Here is a 13,183-nt window from a genome sequence, read left to right as displayed (position 1 = left end):
TGTGTGTGTCTGTTTGTGTATGTCTGTGTGTGTTGGTACTGGGGTTTGAACTCAGAGCCTGGGCATTATCCTCGAGCTTTTTCACTTAACGCTGCTTGTGTTCTATCACTTAAACCACAGCTCCATGTCTAGGTTTTTGATGGTTAACTGAAGCTAAGAGTCACATAGACTTCCCTGTCTGTGCTGGCTTTAAAACATGATCCTCAGGTTTCAGCCTCCTTGAATAGCTAGAGTTACAGGCATGACCCACTGGTTCCTTGCCTGCATTATTTTATTTTCTAATCTGTGTGATAATTATGAAGGCATTTCCTACATTATTCTCTCTCTCTCTCCTTCTTTCTCTCTCTCTCTTTCTTTCTCTCTCTCTCTCTCTCTCTGTGTATGTGTGATGTGTCTATAATATTCCATTGTCTCAAAATATCTTTCTTTTACTTTTTTATAAGTCATGTAACCAGCTCCCTAGTTTGTAATTTAGAACATTTCTATCACCTCCTAAAATTAAAAATATAGCATCAGCTTGAAGGTTTTATTCTCCTACCAATGGGAGAAATGGATCTTATTTGGACAAATTGTTATCTAGGCAATGAAAGACTATGGCCCTGGAGAAGGAGCAAACAAAGTGAACAATTATAACCATTATTTTTAATTAAAATTTTTTTTTGTCGGTTGTGGGGCTTGAGCTCAGGGTCTAGATGCTGTTCCTGAACTTTTTTGCTAAGGCTAGCACTCTACCACTCTGAGCTACAGCTCCACTTCCAATTTCTCCTGGTTAATTAGAGATAAGAGTCTTACTGGCTTTCCTGTATGGGCTGGCTTTGAACCATGATCCTCAGATCTCAGCCTCCTGAATTGCTAGAATTATGGTTGTGAGTCACCAGTGTCTGACTTTATACCCTGATTTCTATTTGGAGCCAATTTCTGATCTGAGCCATAGCCTAAACAGAGCCCAGCAGCCTCCCTGATACTAGGTCAATCCCCTCCTGGTGGCTCACACCTGTAATTCCAGCTACTTAGAGTCTGAGATCTAAGTATGGCAGTTTGAAGCCAGCTGGGCAGGAAAGTTCATGAGATTTTTTTTTTTTTTTTTTTTTTTTTGTCCGGTCATGGGGCCTGAACTCTGGGCCTGGGCGCTGTCCCTCAGCTCTTCAGCTCAAAGCTAGTGCTCTACCACTTGAGCCACAGCGCCACTTCCGGATTTTTTTTCTTTTTGCTTACGTGGTGCTGAGGAATCGAACCCAGGGTCTCGAGCATGCAAGGCAATCGCTCTACCACTGAGCCACCTTCCCAGCCCAGTTCATGAGATTCTTATCTCCAATTAACAACCAAAAACTGTAGAGCTGTGGTACCACTCAAGGCTAGCTCCTTAGATCTAATTGACTGCACTCAGGCCCTGAGTTCCAGGTTAAAAAAAAAAAAAAAAAAAAAAAGAGCCGGGCGCCGGTGGCTCACGCCTGTAATCCTAGCTACGCAGGAGGCTGAGATCTGAGGATCGCGGTTCAAAGCCAGCCCGGGCAGGAAAGACCGTGAGACTGCTATCTCCAATAAACCACTAGAAAACCAGAAGTGGCGCTGTAGCTCAAGTGGTAGAGCACTCACGTTGAGCTGAAGAGCTGAGGGACAGTGCCCAGGTCCAGAGTTCAAGCCCCATGACCGACAAAAAAACAAAAGACAGGTCAGGGTACTTAGTTGTCTGGGATTTGTGAGACAGACTGCCAAAAAAAATGGGAGAATGCCAAGGAAATGCTCCAGAAATCAACACAAGAACTCTCGAGTATTTAGCTAAATACTGCATTGTATAGGCACAGGACAGGACTCTAAGAGACGGGACCAAGCCCAGTTACCAGCGAAAGAACAACGATCAATTAGCTATGAGCTAAATCCAGACTCATTCAAGGTTGGGAGATGTTCAAGTTTCAATATGCCAGTGTGGAAATGCTTGAAGAAATATGAAGTCTTGGTAGATGCTTACTAAAGACCCCAATTTTGGGGAAGGACAAATCCATCCCTGGAGCGAAAGGTTACACTAGATTTATCTTCAAAAAAAAAGCTTAAAACTAAGTTTTAGAAGAGGCAGGTGCCAGTGGCTCACACCTGTAATCCTAGCTACTCATGAGGCTGAGATCTGAGGATTACGGTTCAAAACCAGTTCGGGGAAGGAAAGTGTGTCAGACTCCTATCTCCAATGAACCATCAGAAAACCAGAAGTGGTGCAGTGGCTCAAGCGGTAGAGCGTTCGTCTTGAGCTGAAGAGCACAGGATCAGCACCCAAGCCCAGAGTTCAAGCCTCACGATTGACACACACACACACACAGACTTAATTCCAATGCAAGCTAACTCCCTGATAGAAACAAAACAAAACAAATTTCACTAAGAAACTTAAAGCCAGATGTGAAGGCAGTGTGGCTACAGGAAAGGTTGAGGCAGGGGAATTATTTGAGACAAGGAGTTCAAGGCCTGCCTGAGTTATGTAACAAAACCTTGCCTGAAAAAAAAAAATCCTAGGCTGGGAATGTGACTTAGTAGTCAAGCGCTTGCCTAGCATGCATGAAGCTCCAGGTTCAGTTCCTCAGTACCACATAAACAGAAAACACTAAAAGTGGCACTGTGGCTCAAGTGGTAGAATGCTACCCTTGAGCAAAAGAAGCTCAGGGACAGTGCCCAGGCCCTGAGTCCAACCCCCAGACTTGCAAATAAAAAAAAAAACCCTAAGCACTCAATGTAGCTCCCTAATTTCTAACATACAATTTTTTTTTTTTTTTTTTTGTTGGTCGTGGGGCTTGAACTCTGGGCCTGGGTGCTGTCCTTCAGCTCTTCAGCTCAAGGTGAGCGCTCTACCACTTGAGCTACAGCGCCACTTCCAGTTTTCTGGTAGTTTATTTGAGATAGGAGTCTCACGGTCTCTCCTGCCCGGGCTGGCTTTGAACCGCGATCCTCAGATCTCAGCCTCCTGAGTAGCTAGGATTACAGGCGTGAGCCACCAGTGCCAGGCTTATTTTTGATAGATGTCTGCTTAAGTGGTACTGAGGAATTGAACCCAGGGCCTCATGCATGCAAGGCAAGCGCTCTACCACTGAGCCACCTTCCCAGCCCCTAACATACAATTTTTAAAAATACTAGACATGAAAGAAGCAGGATAGTTTGATGCATAACCAGGAGAATGATGGAAATTATACCCTTATCAACAAGAACATTAAACCTGTATTATAAGCCTACAATAAAGGAAGTGATTTTTAAAAAAAGAAAATGCAAAAAAAGAGAATCAGAGGAATATTTTAGAATCCAAAAATATAATATAGCAATAGATAATTGTGTCCAACACATTGGACACAAGAAGAAAAAGAAATGGCCTTAAATGAGTGGCCTAGCCACAATCCACACAGCTGGAAGATCCCTTACAAATCTCAGCTACTCATTGGCCAATATCATCCCATCTACTATATATGAAATTTTGAACATGGGAGTCGAGAGGAAAGACATGGAGACAGGATGACATGGAGAAGATGGTTGAGTAATGGTTACAATATAACTTTTAAATAATGATAAAAAATTATTTGCAAAATTCCCCTTATATAAGCCCACAGATCCAAGAAACTCCAACAGTACCAAGAAAAAATAAAAAGAAAACATACCAGGAAACATCATAGACACTTTTCTGGAATCAAGAAAAAGACAAAAGCAGCCAGAGGAACAAAATATATATTACTGACCTGTGGTACCTAAACCTGCATACTCCTACTCCAATGGCCCTATTCCTTGGTCCTGCTGGGCACACCGTGCTGTAGGACCTTAGTGTTCTGTGAAATTTTCCTTTGTACCAGTCCTGGAGCTTGAACTCCGGGCCTTGGTGCTGTTCTTGAACTCTTTTTTTCTTAAAAAATAAAAATTGTGGACTGGGAAGGTGGCTCAGTGGTAGAGTGCTTGCCATGCATGCATGAGGCCCTGGGTTCAGTTGCTCAGCACTATATAAGCAGAAAAAGCCGGAAGTGGTGCTGTGGCTCAAGTGATAGAGTGCTAGCCTTGAGCTGAAGAGCTGAGGGACAGCGCCCAGGCCCAGAGTTCAGGCCCCAGGACTGACAAAAAAAAAAAAAAAAAAAAAAAGAATGTATTTACTTAGAAGTATTCAGAATATCAACAAAACAATGGAAAGTTTTTTGTTTGTTTTTTTGGTCAGTAGTGGGACTTGAACTCTGGGCCTGGGCACTGTCCCTCCGCTCTTCTGCTCAAGGCTTACGCTCTACCACTTGAGCCACAGCTCCACTTTGGATTTTCAGGTGGTTAATTGGGGATAAGAGTCTCACGGACTTTTCTGCCCAAACTGGCTTTGAACAGGGATCCTCAGATCTCAGCCTCCTGAGTAGCTAGGATTACAGGCATGAGCCACCCGTGCCAGGCGTAACAATTGCAAATTTATTTATTTTTTTCAATTACAGAATGGTATTCAATTAACAGAACAGCACATTTTGTATAAGCTCTGTCAGACAACTGAAGATGAAAAAATTACTGTCCCCATATATAACTAACTTGTGCTGTGCAACAAGAACCTACTTTAACAGTCCTGGAGGGAGCTGGGTGCCGGTTGCTCATGCCTGTAATCCTAGCTACTTAGGAGGCTGAGATTTGAGGATCTCGGTTCAAAGCCAGCCTGGGCAGGAAAGTGCGTGAGACTCTTATCTCACCGGAAGTGGAGCTGTGGCTCAAGTGGTAGAGCACTCACTTTGAGCTGAAGAACTGAGGGACCGCTCCTGGGCCCAGAGTTCAAGCCCCACAAGTGATTTAAAAAAAAAAAAAAAACAGTGGTGGAGGACTATCAGTACCAAACTTCAAACTCCCTTACAAAGCTATAGTAATAAAAACAGCTTGGTACTGCACAAGAACAGGTCTGAGGACCAATGAAATAGAACTGAAGCCCCAGAAATGAACACCCAGACCTATGGCTACCTAATCTTCAATAAGGGAGCCAAAAAAATAAGGATGGAGCTGGGCACTGGTGGCTCATGCCTGTAATCCTAGCTACTCTACTCAGGAGGCTGAGATCTGAGGGTCACAGTTCAAAGCCAGCCCAGGCAGGAAAGACTATGAGACTCCTATCTCCAATAAACCACCAGAAAACCAGAAGTGGTGCTGTAGCTCAACTGGTAGAGTGCTTGCCTTGAGCTGAGGAGCTGAGGGACAGCATTCAGGCCCAGAGTTCAAGCCCTATGACCCACAAAAAAAAAAAAAAGGGAAGAAAGCCTCTTCAACAAATAGTGCTGACAAAATTGGTTAAACACCTGTTGAAAACTACAGTTAGATCCTTATATATTACCCTGCACCAGAATCAATTCCAAATGGATAAAAGACCTTGAAGTAAAAGTAGTATCCTGAAAAACAAGGTACAGGAAGGAATAGGAGAAACACTAGGGCTCCTTGGCACAGGACTTGGCACAGGTCAAAATTTGCTTAACAAAGACCCAGAAATACAATAAATCAAAGAAAGGTTAGACAAATGGGATTGCATTAAACTGCAGAGCTTCTGCATGGCAAAGGACATAGCTAGCAAGATCAATAGAAAGCCCACAGATTAGTAGATCTTCATTAGCCATACAACAGACTGGGCCTCATCTCTAAAATAAGTTCTAAAAACAAGTTCTCAAAGAAACAACTTCCCCATTAATAAGTGGGCTAAAGACTTAGAGACTTCTCTGGCTGGGCACTGGTGGCTCATGCCTGTAATCCTAGCTACTCAGGAAGCTGAGCTCTGAGGATCACAGCTCCAAGCCAGCCTGGACAGAATAGTCCCTGGGACTCTTATCTCCAATTAACTACCAGAAAACCGGAAGTGGCTCTGTGGCTCAAATGGTAAATCATTCGCCTTGAGCTGAAGAGCTGAGGAGCTGAGGGACAGCACCCAGGCCCCGAGTTCAAGCCCCACCACCAACAAAGAGTGAGAGAGAGAGAGAGAGAGAGAGAGAGAGAGAGAGAGAGAGAGAGAGAGAGAGAGAGAGAGAGAGAGAGAGTCTTCTCTGAAGAGGAAATAAGAATCGCTAATAGATACATGAAGAAATGTTCAACATATCTGGCCATAAAACAAAATGCAAATGGGCTGGGAATGCGGTTTAGTAGACTGCTTGCCTAGAATGTATGAAGCCCTAGGTTCAATTCCCCAGTACGACATAAACAGAAAAAGCCAGAAGTAGTGCTGTGGTTCAAGTGGTAGAGTGCTAACCTTGAGCAGGGACAGGCCCAGGACTGGCAAAATAAATAAATAAATAAATAAAAATAAATAAATAAATAATAATAATAATAATAATAATAATAAGAAGAAGAAGAAGAAGAAGAAGAAGAGAAGAAGAAGAAGAAGAGGAGGAGGAGGAGGAGGAGGAGGAGGAAGAGGAGGAGGAGGAGGAAGAGGAGGAGGAGAAGGAGAAATGCAAACAAAACAATGTTGAGATTCCACCTCATCCCAGTTAGAATGGCCATTATCAAGAAATCTAATAACTACAGATGCTGGTAGGAATGTGGCCAAAAGGGAACACCAGTACACTGTTGGTGGGAGTGTAAACTTGTTCAACCACTCTGGAAAGCAGTGTGGAGGTTCCTCAAAAGACTAAACATAGAGCTCCTCTATGACCCAGCAATCCCTCTTCTGGGCATTTATCCACATGACCACAAGCAAGGCCATACTAAAGCTACCAGCACAACCATGTTCGTTGAAGCATTATTTACCATAGCTAAGACACGGAACCAACCCAGATGCCCCTCAGTAGATGAATGGATCAAGAAAATGTGAGATGTATATATATATATATATATATATATATATATATATATATATATATATATATATATATATATATATATACACATAATGGAGTTTTATGCTCTCATTAGAATGACATTGCCCATTTGTAAGGAAATGAAAGACTTGGAAAAAATCATATTAAGTGAAATAAGCCAGACTCAAAGAAACATAGATTCCATGGTTTCCCTCATTTGTAATAATTAGTATATGTCTAAGGTAGTCCTAGAAGAGGATCACAATAGCTCAATAGCTACGTACATATTACCATATGAGATGATGCAAAGCAAAATGAATATAGAAGCAAGTGGTTTTCTTTTGTTGTTGTTTTTAATGTACTATGGGATTTCTTTTTTCTTTTATGTTTTTTCCCCCTATGGTTTATCCCCTGTTGTCACTGTATTTGGTACCCTGGGTATTGTTTAGATGTTTATTAGAATCAGGGAAAGGAATGGTGAGACAAAGGACAAAGGGGGAACCAATGCAACAGCAATACTCACAAGACAATATGTTGGAAATGATCTGTACAACTTGGGGAGTATTGGAGAAAGAAAGTGGGAGAAAATGGGGAGGTAACAAGTTGGACAAGAAATGTATTCACTACCTTATGTGTGTAACTGTATGCTCTCTGTACATCACTTGACAATAAAATTAAATGTTAAATAAAAGAACCTGATTAAGGTTAGTGACTACTAAAAATACCACCAGGACAAGGCTGTCTAAAGACACATTCAGTAGTGTGTACACTACTGGAAAAGACACTGTACAGTTTAAAAAACAAATCTTACACAGCCTTATATTTCCTTTTTTTTTTAAAGGAGTGAGTTGTGTGTGTGTGTGTGTGTGTGTGTGTGTGTGTGTGTGTGTGTGTGTGTGTGTGTGTGTGTGTGTGTGTGTGTGGTGGGAGGGGGTGGTTAAATGCTTTATAGACAAGAAAAAAAATCACCAGAACCAACTTATTCATCCTCCTCATCCTCCTCTTCCTTCTTTTTCTTGCTCTTTTCAGCGTTCACAATTCCCTTTTTGGCTGCATCAGGTTTTCCTTTAGCTCCATAGGCAGCAATATCCTTTTCGTATTTTTTTCCTTCAGCTTCGCAGCCTTCTTTTCATAAGGCTGCTTGTCATCTGCAGCAGTGTTGGTCCACATCTCTCCCAGTTTTTTCGCAGCATCACCAATAGGCATGCCAGGATGCTCCCCTCTGATTTTAGGGCACTCAGAACAGAGCAAGAAGAAGGCCAAAGGAGGCCTCTTGGGTGCATTAGGATCCTTGAACTTCTTTTTTGTTTCTCCTTTAGGAGGGATGTAGGGTTTCATTTCTCTTTTTTAACGAGCCTTGTCCTCCTTGGACATGTCTTCAAATTTCCCCTTCTCTGTAGCAGACATAGTCTTCCATCTCTCTGAGCACTTGTTAGAAAACTCTGAGAAGTTGACTGAAACATCCTGGCTGATGTTGCTTCTTGTGTTCCTCCTGTCGAGTTCACATACACACACAAAATGTGTGACATTTTGCCTCTCGGCTTAGGATCTCCTTTGCTAATGTTTAGTTTTTCCTCTGAGGCACAGAGTCGCTTAGTGCCCGGCTGCCTCTCACTTGCCCTTTGCTGCCTCTATGGAGCTCAGTGTACTGAAATGGCTGGAAGAGCAGAAGCCAATGTACCTGAGTTCTTTCACTAGGCTAGCAGTCTACCACTTTGAGCCACAGCTCCACTTCCGGTTTCCTGATGGTTAATTGGAGATAAGAATCTCATAGCCTTTCCTGTCTGGGCTGGCTTTGAACCATGACCCTCAGATCCCAGCCTCCTAAGTAGCTAGGATTATAGGTGCTTGGCAGAAATGTTTTTTTTTTTTTTTTTGTGGTTAAGATTTAAAAATAATATGGAACTTGCACAGAAGGTTATTATGTATGTGCCTTACTTTTCAAATAGTTATTATTAAGAAGTTTTACAAAGGCGTTACAATTCCCTGTCAGGTAATGAATACAATGTTTCTTGAACAATGTCATCTCTTCCTTTGCTTTCCTGTAAGTCAGTTTGTGTGTAAATGCATAGAGCCTTGTATGAATTATCATGTTCAGTTGTAGTTTAGATCTAGCTTCCACATGTGAGAGAAAACCTGTACTGTTTCTCTGAGCTTGGCTTACCTTGGTTAACATGGATTTGTTCTAGGTCCATCAATTCTCTGCAAATGACATAATATTATTCTAATGGACAAGTAAAATTTTATTGTGTATAGGTATAACATTTTCTTGATCTACTCATATGTTATAGGGAATCTGGGTGGTTTCCATAGCTTGGCTGTTGTGAATAATGTAGCAATGAACATGAATGTGCAAGTGTTTTTACTATATCCTGACTTGTAATGTTCTGGGTAGGTGCCCAGGAGAGGTATTATGGCTTACTTTTTTTCAAAAAGTGTATTGTATTTATTGGAATGTGCAAAAAAGTACTGGGAGAGGTAAGTATAAAGGTAAATGTAAAATGTTCTTTTCTTCATTTCTTTAGAAGATAATTGCTTAAATAAAAATAACAATGCCTCACAGGGTTTATGATGATTATGGAAGTGAAATATATGTAATAGTAACAGGAAGAATGGGAAGAGTGAAAATATTAGTTTCTTAACTCATCTGTGAATTTGTATTATTTAAATGTAGAATAACATAAGTTAAAAGTTTAAAACTCTAGAACAAATGCTAACAATAATGCAGAATGCATTGCTAGGAAGACAACTTTCATATTAGAGATAACCAGAACATTCAGATAATCCAAATGAAGGCAGGGAAAAAGGAAGACAAGAACCAAGAACACATGAAAGAAGTAAAAAATGAAGAACAAGTTTGTTCTCTGTCTCTCTCTCTGTCTCTCTCTGTCTCTCTCTCTCTGTCTGTCTCTCTCTCTCTGCTTATAGTCTTCCTTCAATTACGGTTATGGTTCCTAAAACTCCTCAGACTTTTCTATAAAGAGTGTGGCAAGCACCAGCCTCACACAGTGTCACAGTACGGAAAGGGTAAGCACTCTGTGCTCAGGGAACAGTGTTTTGACAGGCTGTAGCAGAGTGGCTATTGGCTCCAGGGGTCGGGCGGGGGTCGGGGTGGGCATGGGAAGTTGCAGGGAAGGACCAGACTAAGCTGATTTTTCCAAGAAAAGGCTAAAATTACAAAGAAGATTGTGCTAAGACTTGAGAGTGTTGTGGTCAACTGTACCCCTAAGAGAGAGAATACTAGTAAATAAAGCTGCAAGCATTGGTTTTACTTTTCTATGGACCCGTGCTGGGGTTTGAACTTGAACTGCAGACTCTGTGTTCTCTTACTTAGCTCTTGGTACCACTTGAGCCACACCTCCATTTCCAGCTCTTTTTTTTTTTTGGTCCAGTCTTGGGGCCTGAACTCTGCGCCCGGGCACTGTCCCTCAGCTCTTCAGCTCAAGGCTAGCACTCTACCACTTGAGCCACAGCACCACTTCCAGCTTTTTCTTTTTTGCTTATGTGGTGCTGAGGAATCGAACCCAGGGCCTCATGCATGCAAGGTAAGTGCTCTACCACTGAGCCATCTTCCTAGCCCCATCCAACTCTTTAATTGGAGTCTCACAAACTTTTCTGCCTGGACTGGCTTTGAATCTTGATCTTTAGATCTCAGCCTTTTGAGTACCAAGGATTACAGGAGTAAGCCAGAAGTGCTACAAAAAGCATTATGAACCCCGCACTAGATGCTCATGCCTGTAATCCTAGCTACTGAGGAGGCTGAGATCTAAGGATTGAAGATTGAAGATAGTCCAGGCAAGAGGTCTATGAGACTCTTATTTCCAATAAACTACCAACAAAATGAAACAAAATAAAAAACTGGAAGTGGAGTTGTAGCTCAAGGGGTAGAGAGCTAGCTGTAAGCAAAAGAAGCTTAGGGCTAGCACGTAAGCCTTGAGTTCAAGCTCCAAGTCTGGAAAAAAAAAGTATGAATTAGGAGGAGATATGAAAAGGAAGAGATAATGATCTAGTACTAAGAACCAACATTTGTTGTGTAATGAAGACAATTAAATCACAAAGTCAAATTAAACAAAAAATGCCAGATGGTAGACTTAAAACTAGTGTAAAATTGCTGGGCACTTGGCTCAGCAATTACAGGCTCATGCCTGTAATCCTAGCTACTCAAGAGGCTGAGATCTGAGGATCCTGGTTCAAAGCCAGTCTGGGCAGGAAAGTCTGTGAAACTCTTATCTCCAATAAACCACCAGAAAACCGGAAGTAGTGCTGTAGTTCAAGTGGTAGAGCATTAGCCTTGAGCTGAAGAGCTGAGAGACAGAGCCCAGGCCCAGAGTTCAAGCCCCACGACCGACAAAACAAAACAAAAACCAAATTGGTGTAAAATTATATCACACTGTATTGAAAGCTGCTAGGAAAAAAACATATAGGAAGATACTGATTTTAATAACTTCAGATTTTTTTTTTTTAACCAGAAGCCATGGAGATCAGAAAGCATTGGAACAAATACTTTCCTCTGCCAAAAGTATAACATAACAGGTTCTAAAGTATATGTACCTAACAGAGTTTCAAATTAAAGGAAGCGAAGTTTACAGAACAAGATATAGTAATTTACTTTAGGATTTTAAAATTATCCAATACATTTAGCTACTAATTGAGGAGTTTTTATGTTTGAGTATTTTTTAAATAGCAAGATGGTTCTGCTTAAGTTGGTATTGTTTACAGGCAAAAAAGCAAGAGGGTTATTGTTATTTATTTATTATTTATTTTTGCTGGTACTGGGGCATGAACGTGCATAGTAGTGTTCTACCGCTTGAGCCACAGAACCACTTCCAGCTTTTTTGAGTAGCTTATTGGAGATAAGAGTCTCACTAGGACTTTTATGCCTGGGCTGGCTTTGAACTGTGATCCTGTGATCTCAGCCTCCTGAGTAGCTAGAATTACAGGTGCCTCATGGGTTTCATTATTTTTAGCTTGGCCTTTCAGTGAACACAATATTTATGAGACTAAATACTGACATTTTACTTTTGTTTTCCTATGGACATACTTGTATATACTGTTACAGCAAAAAGCCTACAGACTACATGTTATCACTTCTATTTTACGGATGAGGAAGACTAAGATCCAAGGACATCCACAATTTGGAAAAGTAAATACTTGAACTGAAATCTCTAATGTCACAACTTTTGTTCTTAAAAATATAGTATATGCTGAGCACCAGTAGTTCATACCTGTAATCCTAGGTACTCAGGAGGCTGAGGATTGTAGTTTGAAGCATTCAAAGACAATCTGGGGAGAAAAGTCCTTGAAAGTCTTATTTCCAATACCAAAAAGCAGGAAGTGGAGTTGTGGCTCAAATGGTAGAATGCTAGCCTTGGGCACAAAAACTTAGAAACAGTACTCAGGTTTTGAGTACCCTAGAATGGGTTCTCTCTCTCTCTCTCTCTCTCTCTCTCTCTCTCTCTCTCTCTCTCTCTCTTTCTCTCTCCATATATATATATATATACATACATATATGCAAGACTCTGTAGCAGGAAGAGATTTACCAGGGGAGAACCTGGCTTCTGCATGATTAATCATCTATGCAAATCACTGTGTATGGGAGGGTGGGCTAACTAAGAGGGCTGATCCAAATACCATTGCTAATGAACAATCTGTTTCAAGACATTTAAAATGCTCATTCATACCTCTTGATGTGATCATTTCAACCTTAGGAATGAATCCCAAAGACAAATAGATTGCCCCTAATTCTTTACAGAATTCTTTATAATATCAAAAATTGGGTTAGGTATGGTGACTGACACTACTAATCCTAGAGACTTAGGAGAGGGAAATCAAGTAGATCAAAGTTTGAGGTGGGTTTAGGCAAAAAGTTCATGAGATCTCATGACAACCAATAGCTGGATGGGGTAGGGACCATTTCTTATTCCAGCTATGCAGGAGGCATAAATAGGAGAAATGTGGTTGAGGCTGGCTTAGGCATGCATAGGAGACCCTATACCAAAATAAAAAAGGAATTGGAGGAATGGCTTAGGTGGTAGAGCACCAGCCAATGAGTGAAAGCATCAGATAACAAGTTCAGCTCCCAGTTTCAGATGAAAAGGAAGAGAGAGAGAGAGAGAGAGACAGAGACAGAGACAGAGAGACAGAGAAAGGAAAGGAAAGGAAAAGAAAGGAAAGGAAAGGAAAGGAAAGGAAAGGAAAGGAAAGGAAAGGAAAGGAAAGGAAAGGAAGAAAGGAAAGATTATGGGTGTGGTTCACTCTAAGTGTCTGACTTACAAATATAAGGCCTAGAGTTCAACCCCCTATGCCAACAAAAAAGAAGGGGTAAAAGATACGAATAGAAATATCAAATAAGAAAAATATTTATAAAAATTCTAGTACATTCATGGTAAAAGATTATTCAGACATTAAAGGATTTATGAAGAATGTTG

The 13,183-nt window shown here is 41.2% G+C and overlaps 1 pseudogene; it reads right to left on the bottom strand.

Moving 5' to 3' along the window:
* Window positions 1-7,734: 7,734 nt before the first annotated feature.
* LOC138831837 (high mobility group protein B1-like) lies at window positions 7,735-12,319 on the bottom strand (annotated as a pseudogene).
* Window positions 12,320-13,183: the final 864 nt, after the last annotated feature.

The sequence above is a fragment of the Dipodomys merriami genome, unplaced genomic scaffold, assembly GCF_024711535.1.
Source record: "Dipodomys merriami isolate MVZ:Mamm:240054 unplaced genomic scaffold, mDipMer1.0.p SCAF_2, whole genome shotgun sequence".
NCBI lineage: Eukaryota > Metazoa > Chordata > Mammalia > Rodentia > Heteromyidae > Dipodomys > Dipodomys merriami.
Note: the sequence above shows the minus strand (reverse complement) of the source record. Positions and strands in the feature narration are given on the sequence as shown.